The sequence below is a fragment of the Monodelphis domestica genome, chromosome 3 (genome assembly GCF_027887165.1).
Source record: "Monodelphis domestica isolate mMonDom1 chromosome 3, mMonDom1.pri, whole genome shotgun sequence".
NCBI classification, from domain to species: Eukaryota; Metazoa; Chordata; class Mammalia; order Didelphimorphia; family Didelphidae; genus Monodelphis; species Monodelphis domestica.
Genome location: NC_077229.1, coordinates 230461968 through 230478795, shown reverse-complemented (window position 1 = coordinate 230478795; position 16828 = coordinate 230461968). Strand labels below are relative to the sequence as shown.

At 37.3% G+C, this 16828-nt stretch overlaps 1 long non-coding RNA gene across 3 annotated transcripts in view; it reads left to right on the top strand.

Annotated features, from left to right (window-relative positions):
* The window catches only part of LOC107651823 (uncharacterized), a 57370-nt gene extending 43971 nt beyond the window's left edge, over positions 1-13399 (top strand). For all 3 annotated transcript variants that reach the window (XR_008917652.1, XR_001628926.2, XR_008917651.1), the window contains 2 exons: positions 3365-3545; positions 12927-13399. This is a non-coding gene — a long non-coding RNA (uncharacterized LOC107651823). The remainder of the gene's footprint in view (positions 1-3364; positions 3546-12926) is intronic.
* Positions 13400-16828: the final 3429 nt, after the last annotated feature.

Below are 16828 nucleotides of genomic sequence, written 5' to 3'. Positions count from 1 at the left end.
GATTTCTTTTTTAATATGAACAAGAGGTGGCTCTTGAGTTGAGCTTTGAGAGAAACTAAGGATTCGAAGAGCTGATACAAGAAGGGTATGCATTGCCAACACAGGGCACAGCCTGTACAAAGGCACTGAGAATGGGAATGGAATGTCATGAGTGAAGAACAGTTAAGATGGCTCATTTGGCTGGGCTAAGAGAGTCTGCGAAGAGAAGTAATGGATATCAAGGCAAAAAAGTAGTTAGGAGCCTGGTCATGAAATACTTGAGCAAATCAGATTCTGAGCAGAAGAGATTACAACTGATCCTAGTGATCCTAATAGGGAATAACAAGTTTTCTGAGCAAAAGTTTAATATCATCAGACCTGCACTTGAGGAAAATCTCTTTGGCAGCATTTGTTTATGAAGCAAAGACTAGAAAGAGGAGAGCTTAAATGCAGGGAGCCCCAAAAAGAGACTATTGAAATCATCCAAATGGCTCAGTAGTTAAAGAGTACCAGCCCTAGAGTCAAGAAGACTGATCTTCCTGAATTCAAATCTAGCCTCAAACACTAGCTGTGTAACTCTGAGTAAGTCACTTAATCCTATTTGCCTCATTTTCCTCATCTGTAAAATGAACTGGAGAACAAAATGGCAAACCATTCCAGTATGTTTACCAAGAAAACCCTAAAGAGTTGGTTGGACACAACTGGAAAATGACACAACAACAACAAATGAGGTGTTATGAAGAATCAAATTTAGGAGTTGGGTAAATGGAAACTATAAGCAGTTCCATGGCTGAGATTAACTTCTCTTTCCTCAATCATTTCTATTAGTGGTTTCAATTATGTTTCTTAGAGATGAAAAACATTAAACCATTCTAAATTCTTTACTTCACTTTCACCCTCTACATCTAATCTATCCAATCTGATTGTTTCATCTTTGCTTGATCTCTTAGCTTTATCTCTTCCTCTACATTCTCCCTGTCAATCCCTTACTCTAATTGTTAATATTATAATAATTACTGCAGTGGAATTACTCTAAGACCTTTCTGCTGGTTGGCCTTTCTGCTGCCTCCATTTTCTTTCCACTGCAATCTATCATGTATGTTGTAGTTGTTCTCCCATATCTATTGATTCTATATCTGCTGATTCCATTACCCATAGTTAAGTACAAGGAAAAAAAAACTTAAAAAAATGGAAAATGTGGAAAGTTCCAGAAAATAAAAAATATAAATGGTTCATGAGTTTCAAACTGCCCACCAAGCAAATGCAGGTGGTAACATGGGGAAATCTCCTAACCCAGTATATAACTCATCTCCCTTTGTCCCCATACCTATGCTCCCATGTGAAACTTTCCTCCAGGCTGCCTCTAGTGTTCTCACTAATTGCATTCATTGTAGCATTGTCACAGGATCTTTGTTTAAGAAAGCCCCCATTTACTGTAATAATGGCCCCCCAAAGCAAGAGTAGTAGTGCTGGTAGTGCAGTAGTGCACCCACATCTGTTGATTTGGTAATCCACAGATTCAGTTACCTGAGGTTAAATATTTAGCAAGTGTTTGCTTATATCTGTAGTTTCAGTCATCCATAGTACCTCTTGGAATGTAGCCCCTGCAGATAAAGGGGCCCTACTACACCATCTAAAATTATCTTAAAGGATCATTTTCATCATGTCACTCTCTTGCTCAAAAGACTAACAAATATCTCCCTATTGCTTACCATATGAATTTCAGATTCCTCTACTTTGTTTTTTAAGCCCTCCATAAGCAGGCCATCATTCACCACAGTGGCACTTTGGGTTTCCTGCTCACATTAACTCCTGAAAGCTAATTCTTGACAATTGATTTGTAGGTAATGATGACTATGGAGGATTCTGTTTTTAATTTGATGTGCATAGCACCAACCACTGAACACTCAATACATTACATGAAGTAAAATAACCTCCCTCACCCTCAATTTCATCTGTATAATGGGAATAATAATAGCATTTATTTCAAAGGCTTGTGAACATCAAATGAGATGACTTAAAGTACTTTGCATGGGACAGTGAGGTGGTGCAATGAATAGAGTACTGGACTCAGAGTCAAGAAGACTCATCTTCCTGTGTTCAAATCCAGCCTCAGACAGTAGCAGTGTGACCCTGGACAAATCACTTAACCCTATTTTCCTCAATTTCCTCATCTGTAAAATGACCGACATGAAAGCCAAGAAAAAACCCCAGCTAAAATTAAAAAATGACTGAACCAAAAATAAAGTACTTTGTAAATGTTAAAATACTATGTAAATACATATTAAATACTTGGTGAGCAGCATCATGGAATAGAGCAAAGAGCACCAAATTTGGATTCTGGACATTTCTGAGTTTAAGTACAAATCTCAGCTCTGCCAATTCTTAGGCAGATCACTTAACTTCTAGGCTTTCATATCCTTTTTTATAAGACATGAATCTATTAACTATAGTAAGATCAAATAAGATAATTATAGGATAGTGCACTCTGCAAAGCTTTGATAACCATTTAAAAGGCCAATTATTATAGTAAAAATGAGAGCAGGTTCTGTTTTATTTTTTTAATTCATGTCTCTACTTCTTAACATAGTTCTTAGCACACAGTAAGTGCTTACTTAGTGCTAGATTGATTAATAATAAATGCAATATGGCTGTTGAGAAAGGAATGGCTTCTCGACATTGATAAGAAGACAATTCCAAGTATTTGGCAAAATATGAGGTAAGCAACAGCAAAGAGGCCACTCATAGTCCTTCCATATGACCTTGGGAATGAGCACCAATCAAGGACAGACTTATGGCCAAGCCAGTGATGGGGAAAGCTGGAGTGGAGAGGGGCAATAAAAGAGATTGTTTGGATATGAAGGGAGTTTGGAGAAATGGAGATTAGTAGAGAACCTTCCTTAAACCCTTTAAGGAATTTAGCAGGACTTGAGAAAGACTTTAGAATAACTCAGGAATTTAAAAGGACTTGCTAAAGACTGAAGTAACTCCAAAGGATTTAGACCTAATCCTTCCTTGGTGGGACTATAATATCCATGAGGGGAGCCTGCTAAGACTTGTTTGGTATTTCAGGGAAAAAGGAAATTAAACGCTTATACCTGATAGTAAGATTAGGTGAGCTTGAGGTGAAGAGTGGAAACAATTGTCTAGAAGCCAAGCAAAGTCTAAGGATGCCCTGCTTGATCATAGAGTGTCACCTTCAGGAAAGATCTGAAAGGTATTCAGAGCTTATTATTCAGGCAGTTATCAAGTGTATAGAAACTGGAGGGAGAGGAAACAGATTTCTAGCTTTTGCCTAGCTTGCCACTTATAGCTTGGATGTGGGAACTGGAAAGGTCAGGTATATCAATATTAACCTGTTAGGCTTTATTTCTACCATTCTCAGTCTTTTTTACAGTATGTCCTTGTAAATGACCTTCAGAGAAATACACACAGGAAATAGATGAATGAAAATGGCCTGTTGAACGGGAGCATACAAGTTGTGAGATTTGATTAAAAGATCCTGATCACATTTCTCAAACTGATGGAAAATCTGACATCTCCCACAAAGGGGGCAGAGTTGCCAGGTAAGTAACTGACATCTATTCTGAGAATACATGGAACCTGGTGGGTGTTACAGCCCTGCCCTCTATTTATGGGTGGGACTGGCTTCCCTCTCATCCTTAACCAAATGCCTAAGGATACCCAAGAAGATGAACAATGTGCAAAGTCATTCTGTGCCTGTGAAACATTCTCTTGTCCCACCTATAATTTTCCATTCTGATTACCCAACAGGAATTGTTGAGTACAGTTGGCTTGCTTCAAGAATTAGATGGTAATTGAGCAAAATAATACAAACCTTGAATTATCTGGAACTTTAATTTCCAAATAGATATAAGCAAATTTCTATCATTTTATCCAATTTTCTCTAAAGGGGCATGAGAGATAATATCCCTGTTCAATAGACATGATAACCAAAGAAGAGGGTCATTCATTGTCAAAAGATGGAAACATGGAATGGAATTTAGACATCCATATTAAAAGTCTGAAGTTTATTACATTTGAATAGGTCATTTCTGTTCCAGGTTGAAGGTGAAGAAGCAACAAATGGATTTGCTATGTAAATCCAAAATAGGAAATTGGGAAAATCTCTGATCTTACTTAGTACAGATGTTCTTCAAATGTGATCCATATTTATAACCATAACCTTGTCTTTAACTCTTCACTCAGTTTACACATCCAGTCAGTTACCAAATCTTGTCATTTCTACCTCTGGAATCTGTCCCCTTCTCTCTACTCACCTGGCTACCACCCTAGTTCAGAAGTTCACTCTAGATGTCTATCACCTTTGCCAGTCCTACTTGAGCTCCTTCTTTGGGCTTTTTGCCCCCGAGTCTCTCTCTTCTCTAATCTGCCAAAGTGATTTTCCTAATGTGAAGGTATGAACATATTACTCTCCTCTTCCATAAATTCAGATGGCTCCCAGTTGCCTCTCATATCAAATGTAAACTGCTCTGTTTTGCTTTTTAATCCCAACACAACTTGTCCTCAATTTTCCTCTCCAGCATTATTAAACATTTCCCCACTTCTTATACTCTTTAGTCCCCCCAAAGTGATCTTTGTGATAGTGCTCATTCATTCCTCTTAGATCATATATTTGCAGTGACTTTCCCCTGGACCTGGAATATACTCCTTCCTCATCCAGGCCTCTTAGAATCCCTTGTTTGTTAAAAACAAAAACAAAAACAAAACAAAACAAAAGTGCTATCTTTTAAAGCAATCCTTTTCTCATTCCTCTAGGTGCTATTGCCTTTCTCCTCACCAAAAAAGAAAAGTACTTATTTTATATATACTTTTTTTATATGCATGTGTTCTCCCCAAAAGAATAACATCCTCAAAAACAAGGACTGTTAGATTTTTGTATTTGTATCACCAATGTCTAAAATAGTTCCAAACACATAATAGATGCTTGTTGATTGATTGGCATGTGGAAGAAATAAGATTTGAATCTCAGGGTCAAAGAAGAGTCAAATGGTAAAGAATATAGACTCTAAAGGAATGGGCCAACATATTAGTAGCAAGGAGGAAAGAGGAATCAAAATGGGCTCCGTGGGATATTGCAGAAGAGGGGTAAAAAAGCTAAGGTGGCATTTGAAGCAAAGCATAGCAAGCAAAAGCAACATAAAAGAAGCATGTATCCAGAACAAAAATGAACAAGGAGGAATGAGTGGTATCTTTAAAGTGATGCTATTTTGAGAGAAAGTAAGTACAGTATGAAGGGATCAACTGTCTTATTCTCAGCTTAGTAAGTAAAACTAACGGGCTATACATAGGATGTGCCTGTACACATCTGACAAGTGACACTGTGGTTTGGATTTGTAGCAACAAAAGGTTCCATTTTTATCAGTCAATTCCACAAAAATTGTCTTGAGGCAAAAAATAAAGGCACACAGTAAAAATGTATTTTAGTCTCCTTCATTTTGGAAATGAAAGATCATATCTTGAGAAGAATATTTTGGCACCATTAAAAAAAGTAATTAATGCCATGTTGAGACATATTTATCTTGGGCTTTATAAAAGGGATAGCACAGGTTAGGCAGTCAGATGCCAGGAATGGCCTTCTCTCTGCATTTATGCATGATCTCTAGAGTTTGACCCTGGAATGGCAGTTCCTATCAGTTGAATTTTGAATGGATATTTGGCTTGCATACTTCTGGTGGAATCTACATCCTGGTAGAGAAACTTACAAAAATTTGAAAGAATGAACACCAGACATTGTTAACCATTACCCTCAAAATACCAAATGTCACAAAATGAATGTTTCAGCAATTGGCAAAATGCCCTCCCTCTGCCCTGGCCCAATGCCAAGAATATGAAATGAGGGCGTTTAGAGGGACTTCCCATAGGCTGGAGCAACCCCAGGAAAACTGACCCCATTCCAGTTTTGTACCAATTTTAAGAATCAAGGGTCAGTTTAGAGGTGTTTTCTTTAAAAACCTTTACTTTTACCTGTTTTCTAAATATGTTTCTGTGGAAATTTGGCTTTCTATCAGTCTACAACTGACTTTTTGCTAAGGGATTTGATGTTTGATTATTATCACCTTTGAAGGAACTCAATTCTGTGATAGAAAATATTAAATTGAACACCATGGCTGGGAGTTCTGCCATATGAATAGGATTCTATGACACAGAAAAATTTAGAGGTGATAAGTTGTTTTGAGAAGAGGACTAATCTATTCAGGTACCTTGTCTTGATCAGCACTTTCCTAACTCCATGCCTAGAATGCCTTCTCCTTGTCCACCTCTGAAAAAATTGGCAGAATTTGAGAGTTGGAAGAGACCTCAGAAGCTATTTAGTCCAACCCATGCCTGAACAAAAATTCTCTCTTCCACATACCCAAAGATGTAGTAATCCAGGCTCTATGAGGCAGAACCCACCAGTTATTGGGACATCATTCATTCCATGTTCAGAGAACTATAATTGTAAAAAAATTTCAAACCCTAATTTGCCTACTTGTAACTTCTGTCCCTAACTCCTAGTTCTTTCCTAATGATTAAAGTAGAATTCATCTGATCCCTCTACTACATGACAGGCCCTTCAAAGTCTTGAAGACAAATATCATGTCTTAGTTCTTTCAACCAATATTCATTTATTGTGCCTTGTAGTCCTAATTTTACCACCGTAGTTATCTTCTAGACATGTTTCAACTTGTCTAGGTATTTCCTAAAATGATGACAAAGAACCTCCCAATGAGGTTCAATCAGTGAAGAGGACAGGGGCTAAACGAGGCTGAGGATTACCAACAGGCCTCAAACACATTGGTTAATTAGGGGGGTATCTATCCCAGGTGTATAAGATTTTCCCCTGGCAGAATGGTTGGATGAGAAGTTTGTTTCAAGGTCATGAAAGTGGCTGAAGCAGGTGCTGTGGAACTCTTAGAATTTGTTTAGACAGAAGAGGCCATGGTCATCCACCAATTCTGTACAATCACTAGTCAACTTCTTTGAAAACAAAGGACAAATAACAATAACATTGGTTCTATAAACTTTCTGGTGTTGGCGGCTAAAGTGTTAGACTTTTGATTCAATTTGAGATTGTAGGCCAATGAAATCCCTAGATCTCTTTCATAGAAGATGTTTCATAGGAGATGTGTCTCCTTGACCTACTACTTACGGATTGCAATTTTTAAAAATTCAGGCTCAGAACATTGCATTTATCCCTAATAAGTTTAATTTTATTCAAAGCTTTGGCCAAGTGTTCTAGTCTGGAAATATTTGGGAATATACTGTCTGCCATCCAATCTGTTAACCTCCCACCTGTCTTTATGTCATCTGCAAATTTAGCAAGTATACCTCCTATTGTTCCACCCAAATTACTTGCATAAATATAAAAATCACAAGGCCAAGGACAGATTTTCTCTTCATAAATGGAAAGGTATATACTAAACCATATTGGGCTTTTCTTTCCTTTGCCCTCACCTTCTCATGATGGATTGATCCTTTGCCCTCAGAGTCCTCATCATTTCTACTTCATCAGCCAGGATCAGGTCCCCAAAAGCAGTAATGCCCTGTGTTGCTTCCTCTTACTTTGGAAGGATAAAATGATCATTAAGGCATGTAGAGAATCTATCAGCTGCTTTACTTTTGTCAGAGATAGCACCAGTGAATGTTTGAATCATTAGAGTGCCCCATCACTCTATCAAGTCTCAATGGTAAGTCTGTGATGTTTCCCAAATTCCTTTTCTATTTCCTTGTTCTGTTTGTAGAATAGGCCAATGATAATGCTTCTCTTTCTTTCTTTGTTGATCCTCATCCTCTTTTCCCTTTCTATGCTTTCTCTGACTGACTCCCAGTTGCCTCATTTGAGCCTATCTTAATATATAATGGTCCTCCGTTACTCTTTTTTTATCTTTCTTTTCCTTTTTAAAAAGGTATTTTGATTCTTACTGTAGTTATGAGAGTCATCTCATTGAGTGTAAGGGATACTCATGATGCCCAAATTACTTCCTTGCTGATGAATTTCTTACCAAACAAGGAATAGAGGTGATAACAAAAGATAAAAGATAATTTTGATTACATGAAATTAAAAAGCTTTTGTAGAAACAATATTAATTCAACTAGGATAAAAAAAGGGAAATGGTTGACTAAGCAAACATCTAAGGTTTGGTATATAGGAAAATTTAAAAAAACATTAAATGTGGGGAAAATTCTCTGAGCAGAAAAAGTCAAATAAGAGAAATAGAGTCTCTAAGCCAAAAAGAAATAGGTTTATTTGGAGAGAGCCAGTCTCACAATAAAGCCGAACTTCTGGGCAAGACCAAAAGACCCAGAGCACTGTGAGAGACCTTCTTTTATATTTCAAGAATATCACAATTTATATACCAGTAAAAATAGTCCAAGACAATAGTTATACCCATCTAAAAATAGAGGCACACGGAATCAATGTTTATTGGTTGAGGCAACTAAGAAGTCCTTCTCATTGGTACAAGAAGTCACTTGATAAAAAAGGGGACCAGGGGAGCCTGAATCCTACTTTCTAAGCTTGATGTAAATGGTGATGAGTGGGTGGTTCTGGATGGTAATAAGCTTTGAGCCCAAGGTCAAGCCTGGTGATGTATACTGGATCAAAAGTTCAAAACCACAATTGCTGAGGGTGCATGATATAGCAATTTTAAAGGCTGAGGCCCCAAACTGAGGCCTACGCTAACCATGATTACCTATGCTAAAGCCATTATTTACTTAATTCAAAACTTTAAACTTATACCTAAGTTTATATATATATATATATGTAATATATATATATATACAGTGTATTGTGATATTAAATCACTTAAGCCAATTTTATTTAACTATCTTAGAATTACAATTATGATTACCTAAAGACTACTGCTAACATTAAAATCGAATCCTCATATAAGGGAGTAGGGGATTTTTCACTCACAAAAGGACTAAGCATCATTCCCAATTAATACATGATCAAAGGATATAAGCAAATAGTTTTCAAAAGAATAGCAAACTTATATAAATAACCATTTGAATAATCAACCCCACTTATTAATAATGAGAAAAATTCAAATAAAAATAATTCCAAGATTTCACATCACACCCAGAAAATTGGAAAACATTATAAAAGATTAAAATAATTAATACTGGAGAGATTGAAAAAAGATAGCACACTAAGGATGTTATTGGTAGAGCTGTGAATCAGTCCAACCTTTCTGGAAAGCAATTTGGAATTATGCGAAGAAAACGACTGAACAGTAGCTTTGACCCAGAGATTCCACATATAATTAAATGAGATCAACATAAAAAAGGAATCCATATATGTAAAAAGATTTATAGGAGCATTTTTTTTGAAATCACAAATAACTAGAAACAAAGATCAATTAGGGAATAAACAAATGGTGTTACATGAATAAAATGGAATATTATTGCTTCCCAAAAACTATGGGTATGATGATATGAAGAATGGGAAAACACCAGAACTTATGAAAAGTGAAGAAGAATCAGAACAATGTTTATGATAATTACAACAATATAAATGGAAAGAACAACCAAATAGTTCAAACTAAATGCTATGAAATTATAATGACTAGGGCAACTAGGTGGCTTAGTAGATTGAGAGCCAGACCTAGAAAAGGGAGGCTGTTGGTTCAAATGTGATCTCAGACACTTCCTAGCTCTGTGGCCCCTGAACTAGTCACTCAACCCCCATTGCCTAGCCCTTACTGCTCTTCTGCTTTGGAACCAATACACCAATTTGAGTCTAAGTTGGAAGGTAAAGGTTAAAAAAAAGAGAAAAATTATAATGATCAGCTTTGACCCCAAAGAAGAGATTTGAAGAGGCAGAGGACTATCAGAATGGAACTCTATAACACTGGACTTTTAAAAATGTGTTAGACACTTTTGTTGAACTGCTTTGTTCTTGTTTTAATCTTTTATATAAGAGGAATAGGAGGCAAAGGGGAAGAAACATAGGTGATATAAAAGTAAAATATATGAATAAAAGTGTATTTTAATGGCCCCCTTACATTAAGATCTATAGTTCATTCTATTACCTATACATGCTTTGTATATATGTATCTAGACATCTGAGGACATGTGTTTTCATATGCTCCTTATGTTAATTGCTAGCATACAGTGATAGACTTGGCAAATCTGTCCACATAGTATTTTTCTCCTTCCTTTTTTTATTTAATTCCAAAGACTCCAAGTGGATAAACAAAATATATATCACATATGCATATATGTACACACATTTATGGATGATGACCAAATGTGAAGTACTTAGCTATTCTCAACAATACAAAGATCCAGGACAATGCTGAAGGACTTATGATGAAAAATGGTATCTACCTCCAGAGAAAGAGCTGATGGAGTCTGAACATAGACCGATGTATACATTTTTTACTTTCTTTGTTATTCTTGTTTTTTATTTTGTGTGTGTATGTGTTTTGCAACATGGCTAAAATGAGAATGTTTCACACACATATAATATATAAAATTGTTTTCCTTTTTAATAAGGAAGGGGGGAGGAAATTAAGGCAATCATTAAAAACTACTTTGCCCAATTATATAGCAATAAATATACCAAGCCAGGTGATATGGATGAATATTTACAAAAATATAAATTGCCTAGACTAACAGAAGAAGAAATAGAACTCTTAAATAATCCCATATCAGAAAAAGAAATCCAACAGGCCATCAAAGAACTCCCTAAAAAAATCCCCAGGGCCTGATGGATTCACAAGTGAATTCTATCAAACATTCAAAGAACAGCTAACCCCAATACTATACAAACTATTTGACATAAGCAAAGAGGGAGTTCTACCAAATTCCTTTTATGACACAAACATGGTACTGATTCCAAAGCCAGGCAGGCCAAAAACAGAGAAAGAAAATTATAGACCAATCTCCCTAATGAATATAGATGCAAAAATCCTAAATATGATACTAGCAAAAAGACTCCAGCAAGTGATCAGAAGGGTCATTCACCATGATCAAGTAGGATTTATACCAGGGATGCAGGGCTGGTTCAATATTAGGAAAACCATCCACATAACTGACCATATCAACAAGCAAACCAACAAAAATCATGATTATTTCAATAGACACAGAAAAAGCCTTTGATAAAATACAACACCCATCCCTATTAAAAACACTAGAAAGCATAGGAATAGAAGGGTCGTTCCAAAAAATAATAAACAGTATATATCTAAAACCATCAGCTAATATCATCTGCAATGGGGATTAAACTAGATGCATTCCCAATAAGATCAGGAGTGAAAAAAGGATGCCCATTATCACCTCTATTATTTGACATTGTACTAGAAACACTAGCAGTAGCAATTAGAGAAGAAAAAGAAATTGAAGGCATTAAAATAGGCAAGGAGGAGACCATCTTTGCAGGTGACATGATGGTCTACTTAAAGAATCCTAGAGATTCAACCAAAAAGCTAATTGAAATAATCAACAACTTTAGAAAAATTGCAGGATACAAAATAAACCCGCATAAGTCATCAGCATTTCTCTATATTTCCAACACAGCTCAGCAGCAAGAGCTAGAAAGAGAAATCCCATTCAAAATCACCTTAGCAAAATAAAATACCTAGGAATCTATCTCCCAAGACAAACACAGGAACTATATGAACACAACTACAAAACACTCTCCACACACTAAAACTAGACTTGAGCAATTGCAAAAACATTAACTGCTCATGGGTAGGACGAGCTAATATAATAAAAATGACCATCCTACCCAAACTCATCTATCTGTTTAGTGCCATACCCATTGAACTTCCAAACTTTTTTACTGATTTAGAAAAACCAAAACAAAGTGCATTTGGAAGAACAAAGGATCAAGGATATCCATGGAAATAATGAAAAAAAATACAAAGGAAGGGGGCCTTGCAGTCCCAGATCTCAGACTATATTACAAAGCAGTGGTCATCAAAATAATTTGGTACTGGCTAAGAGACAGAAAGGAGGATCAGTGGAATAGACTTGGGGTAAGTGACCTCAGCAAGACAGTCTATGACAAACCCAAAGATCCCAGCTTTTGAGACAAAAATCCACTATTTGATAAAAACTGCTGGGAAAATTGGAAGACAGTATGGGAAAGATTAGGTTTAGATCAACACCTCACACTGTACACCAAGATAAATTCAAAATGGGTGAACATAAAGAAAGAAACTATAAGAAAATTAGGTGAACACAGAATAGTATACATCTCAGACCTTTGGGAGGGAAAGATTTTAAAACCAAGCAAGACTTAGAAAGAGTCACAAAATGCAAAATAAATAATTTTGATTACATCAAATTAAAAAGGTTTTGTACAAACAAAACCAATGTAACCAAAATCAGAAGGGAAACAACAAATTGGGAAACAATCCTCATAAAGACCTCAGACAAAGGTTTAATTACTCAAATTTACAAAGAACTAAATCAATTGTACAAAAAATCAAGCCATTCTCCAATTGATAAATGGGCAAGGGACATGAATAGGCAGTTTTCAGATAAAGAAAGCAAAACTATTAATAGGCACATGAGAAAGTGTTCTAAATCTCTTATAATCAGAGAGATGCAAATTAAAACAACTCTGAGGTATCACCTCACACCTAACAGATTGGCTAACATGACAGCAAAGGAAAGTAATGAATGCTGGAGGGGATGTGGCAAAGTAGGGACACTAATTCACTGCTGGTGGGGTTGTGAACTGATCCAACCATTCTGGAGGGCAATTTAAAACTATGCCCAAGGGGCAATAAAAGACTGCCCTTTGATCCAGCCATAGCACTGCTGGGTTTGTACCCCAAAAAGATAATAAGGAAAAAGACACGTACAAAAATATTCATAGCTGCGTTTTTTGTGGTGGCCAAAAATTGGAAAATGAGAGGATGCCCTTCAATTGGAGAATGGCTGAACAAATTGTGTTATATGTTGGTGATGGAATACTATTGTGCTCAAAGGAATAATAAACTGGAAGAATTCCATGGAGACTGGAACAACCTCCAGGAAGTGATGCAGACGAAAGGAGCAGAACCAGGAAAACATTGTATACAGAGACTGACACACTGTAGTACAATCGAATGTAATGGACTTCTCCATTAGTGGCAATGCAATGTCCCTGAACAATCTGCAGGGATCTAGGAGAAAAAACACTAGCCACAAGCAGAGGACAAACTGTGGGAGTAAAAACATGGAAGAAAAGCAACTGCTTGACTACAAGGGTTGAGGGGACATGTCTGAGGAGAGACTCTAAATGAACACTAATGCAAATACCAACAACATGGAAATGGGTTTGAATCAAGAATACATGTGATACCCAGTGGAATCACGCATCAGCTATGGGATGGGGGGGTGTGGGGAGGAAGAAAATGATCTTTGTTTCCAATGAATAATGCTCGGAAATGACCAAATAAAATAATGTTATTTTAAAAAATAAGGAAGGGGAAGGGGGAGAAAACGTGGAACTCAATATTTTAAAAGCTAATGTCAAAAATTTTTGTTTATATGTAATTGCAAAAAATAAAATAAAATTAAGTGAAAAAATAAAGGCAAAATATTATGCTGGAAAGTGGGATGAATTCTGATTCAGTGGGCTTGGGTATAAATCTCAGCTCCACCACTTGATACCTGTGTGATCTCTGGCAAATCACTTAAGCTCCACAGCCTTAGTTTCTTCAACTGCAAAACGAGTAGGTTGACTAGATGATTTATGTTCATTTCTAGCTCTGAATTTATGATTTCATTAGGCTACTTGCCTCTCTTATTCTCTGAATCTCTGTCTGCCGAAATCTCCATCTTTCAAGTGTCTAGTTTATATGCTACCTTCTTCAGGAAACCTCAGATTTTCCTGGCTAGAAGTAATGTCTCCCTCTGAATAGGAATGGAAACAATAGCTGATATTTATACCATACCTTGTGATTTACAAAACACTTTTTTTATAACAGCCTTATGGGAGTAAGTAGTATTGTTATGCCCATTTCACAGATGAAGAAATTGGAGCTCGGAGAGTTTAAGGACTAATAGCCACAACAGACACTTGAATCCATTCACGTCCTCTGATTCTAAAGCACAGATTCTTTTCCTTTGTAGCCTAAAGTCCTATTTAAATTCATCACAATTTATAAAAAGAAATAATTCCTGGCACTTTTGTGGACCAGAGATTAGATTTATTCTTTAGACATGAGAGAACAAAACTAAGGAACAGTGGTTAGAAGTTACAGAAGGGCATATTTTGGTTCCATGTAAAGAAGGACTTCCTAACAAGCAGAGCTGACTAAACATGTTATTGGCCTACTACTTTAGGAAGTGAGCTCCCTGTCATTGGAGATGTTCAAACAAAAGCCAACTGATGACTTATGTGGAATATTATAGGAAAGAACCAGCATTTGGATCAGGAATTAGACTAAGTGATCTGCACTTGCAGTTTACCTTCCAGTTTCAGGGTTTTACTCTATGTAGTACAGTATAAAAGTGAAAGAAAATACTTTTTAAACGCTAAAAATTTTACCTCGAATAAGCTGCCAACTATCCCCCCAAAACAGAAGATGTGTTTCTTGTTTTCAAAAGTAAACCATGCAATTTTCCTCAGGAATGAGACATCCTCTCTCCCTCTAGATCTTGGGGCCTCTGCCTTTTAAGGTACTTGGTTAGATCATGTGTCTTTCTTAAGCTTCCTTAATTGACATACTTTAAATCAGGGATACCCAACCTTGTCCAGGAACTGCCTGCACATAATTTGCTTGTGTTCCAGACTTGAAAGGAGATTCCCCGTCCCCCACCTTTTACAAAAATTGCTCATCTCTAATGGCACCGTCTTTCTTCTTCCTCCTGGGGTTGGGAGAGAGAGGAGGAAGCGACACCTTACTAAACCTCTTTTGTTTTAGTTCTGTTGGTCTGCGAGCTTAATTTAAGCCCCACTTGACCTATTTTATGAACAAATCTCTAACAAGCGCCGCGCTGTGTGGCCACCCTTCCTAGTGACTGTATTTGCCAACTGGTGGCCAGACTCTGGCACTGACTGTTCCAATTAGCAGAGCCCTCCATCTGGTGGCTAAACAGCTACGGTGCACATCCTCAGGACTTGGTTTTGTTTTTTAAATTCAAACAAGACTGCCTGAAACTTTGGACCATCCAAAGCAAACCCTTGCTTGAATAATCTCTCCTCCAGAAGGGCCAGAGACAATCCTATTTTGTGCTGGGATGAGATCATTTCTTCCTCTTCTTTGGGCACAAGATGACTTTTGGTCCTAAATATTGAATCCATTCTTCCTTTCATGTTGGTGCCTGACCCGCACATACCCATCCAAGGAAAATTATCTGGGTAAAGAAAATGATCAGGCAGAGAGGAGTGCTACAGTAAATGTATTTTAATTCATTCGCTAGCTGCTAGGAGGAAATTGCAGGGGAGAGCATCAGCTATCCCATAGATGTATACCATTTGGTGAGGAATGGTGAGAGATGGTGATATTGTCTCCAAATGGAAAGTAGTTGGTGGAGTATGTATAATTATGAGATGTTTATTGATCATATGGATTTGTGGTTGGGGGTTTCGGAGCTTTCTTGCTGGCGTAAGATGGAAGAGGCTGAAGATGGAAGTTATCGTCCTGAAGTATAGTTTTGGGTGTGCTGAAGGGGCAACTGGGAGACTGTGGAACTGCCTGGGATCTGGAGTCCACTAGGGACAGAGGTCTCTCTCTGGATTGAAAAATTGCATTTAATTAATTTAGAATATTTTTCCATGGTTACATGATTCATGTTCTTTCCCTCCCCTCCCTAGCCGACGCGCAATTCCACTGGGTAGAGGTGTCTCTGGAAGGCGGTGGCTTGCCCTCTCTCTAGGGCTCCGGAGTTGCTGTAGATACAGCACACCTGCTCCTGCTTCCCTCCTCACCTGCTCGATTGCTTCCCCCTCCCATTCCCTAAGACTGTGATGCTGACGTAGAAGCCTCGCTAGAACCCCACCACCCCGTTCAAGGTCTATCAAGGACCTTCCTGCAGACCTTCTCCCCAGCAGTTCTGTCTCACCTGCTCTGGGGACGCTCCTACAGAAGATGAGTGCCTGCCAGTGTCAGAAAGATTGTCTGCCCTTCTCTTTCTCACCCCCACCCCAGGAAGGGGCCCTGCTCATGCCTCAGGATTCCTGCCACCTGCAGCCAGGCCAAGGGAAAACAATCAGCTAGACAGGATTATTATTATTATTTTTTTAGATTCCTCTGGCACGAATTTTTCATGGCTCCGCCTTTAAGTCTGGGTGTCTAGAAGTTTGTCAAGGAAGACGGAAAAGTTGAAATCTTACATTTTAAAAGGCTGTGCCTTAGGTTGCCATTCTATGAATTTCCCAGCTATCTTTCCTTGAAAAATAGAGGAGTAGAGGATCGAGGTCCAGTTTAGCTAAAACGATAAGGCTGGGAAAACTTCAGTATTTTAGGAGAAGGGGAAGGGGAAAGATTTTATTAAGAGTAACCCTTTGTTAAGTTTGTATTTTTATTATAGTTAATATTGAAAATTTTAGTTTCTTTGATGAATAAATTCTAAACATAAATGCTAGCATATATGTAGCATCTTAATGATTACAAGGGACTGGATTAATGTTATCTCATTTGAGCTTCACAACAACTCTATGGAAGAGGTTCTATTTATTATTCCCCTTTTACAGATGAAGAGACTGATGGAAAGAAAAGTGATACTATTTGCCCAAGATGACACAGCTTAGAAATGTCTTTAATTAGAATTTGAACTCAGGTCTCTCTAACTTCATATCCTACCCTCTATCCAATGCATCATCCCAGAGCTGAGTCGAATCATTTATTAGTACAATACAAATACAAATAATTTCCTTTATGATCTAGTATTCAATAAAAGA